Raw genomic sequence first — 1,701 nt, 5'->3', positions numbered from 1 at the left:
TAAATGTTTAAGGCATGATGCAAAAGAATTACCAAAAATAGAAAAGTCATCCATAAATATTTCAATAAACTTTTCAACCATATCAGAAAAAATTGAAAGCATACACCTCTGAAAAGTTGCTGGAGCATTGCAAAGACCAAATGGCATTCTCCTGTAAGCAAATACTCCAAAGGGGCATGTGAATGCTGTCTTCTCTTGATCTTGAGGGTCCACTACAATTTGATTATATCCAGAATATCCATCTAGAAAATAATAAAAAGCATGACCAGCTAACCTCTCAAGCATCTGATCAATGAAGGGGAGGGGAAAATGATCCTTCCTTGTAGCAGTGTTAAGCCTCCTGTAATTTATGCACATTCTCCATCCTGTGACTGTTCTTGTAGGAATAAGCTCATTCTTTTCTTTCTTGATCACTGTCATCCTTCTTTTCTTGGGAACTACCTGCACAGGACTTACCCAAGGGCTGTCAGAAATAGGGTAAATAATACCTGCTTCCCATAATTTCATTACCTCTTTTTGGACCACCTCTTTCATAGTTGGATTGAGTCTCCTTTGTGGTTGCACAACTGATTTAGCATCATCTTCAAGAAGGATCTTGTGCATACACCTGGTTGGACTAATCCCCTTCAAGTCACTAATGGTCCACCCAAGAGCTGTTTTATGGCTCCTGAGCACTGAAATAAGTGCCTCCTCTTCTTCAGGCTTCAGAGAAGAGCTAATAATCACTGGATATGAATCATTTTCACCCAAAAATACATATTTCAGAGAAGGGGGTAAGGGTTTAAGCTCAAGCTTGGGGGCTTCCTCCTCCTTAACTGGCGTGTTCATCAGCTCCTTTTGGGGTGGTGAATCATCAACTTCAACTAATTCACACTCAGAAATAGGATCTAGAACATCATCAACTACCTTAGTTTCCAGTACTTCTTGAACAAGTGGTTCAATAACATCTATTTTCATACACCCCTCAGAATCATTGGGGTGTTTGAGGGCTTCAAAAACATTTAGGACCACCTGTTCTTCATTGACCCTCAGGGTTAATTCACCCTTTTGCACATTAATCAGAGCTCTACCTGTAGCTAAAAAGGGTCTAGCAAGTATAATAGATGGTTTTACCTCCTCTTCCATGTCTAATATAACAAAATCAACAGTGAAGATAAATGGTCCTACTTTCACAAGTAAATCTTCAACAACACCCACAGGTAATTTGATAGAAAGATCAGCAAGTTGAAGAGAAATACGAGTGGGTTTTACCTCCTCAATTTGAAGCTTTTTCATCACTGAAAGTGGCATGAGGTTAATGCTAGCTCCAAGATCACATAAAGCTCTCTGAATGCCGACTTCTCCAATGGTGCAAGGAATGACAAAGCTCCCTGGGTCTGGCATCTTCTCAGGAAGGGTGTGTTGAATAATAGCACTGCATTCCTTGGTTAACACCACGGTTTCTTGCTCCTTCCAATTCCTCTTGTGTGTCAACAACTCTTTCATAAATTTAGCATAGAGAGGCATTTGCTCCAGAGCCTCTGCAAAAGGGATGTTGATCTGCAGCTTCTTGAAGACATCTAAAAATTTAGAGAATTACTTTTCTTTGGACGCCTTATGAAGCCTCTGAGGATATGAAATTTTTGGCTTGTATTCAGGGGCCTTTGGCAAGGTGGGATTAGTGTCAAGAGAGTCAGAAATGGGTTGTCTGCACATTTAGGA

Source organism: Arachis ipaensis, chromosome B05 (assembly GCF_000816755.2).
Source record: "Arachis ipaensis cultivar K30076 chromosome B05, Araip1.1, whole genome shotgun sequence".
In the NCBI taxonomy this organism is placed as follows: Eukaryota; Viridiplantae; Streptophyta; class Magnoliopsida; order Fabales; family Fabaceae; genus Arachis; species Arachis ipaensis.
Note: the sequence above shows the minus strand (reverse complement) of the source record.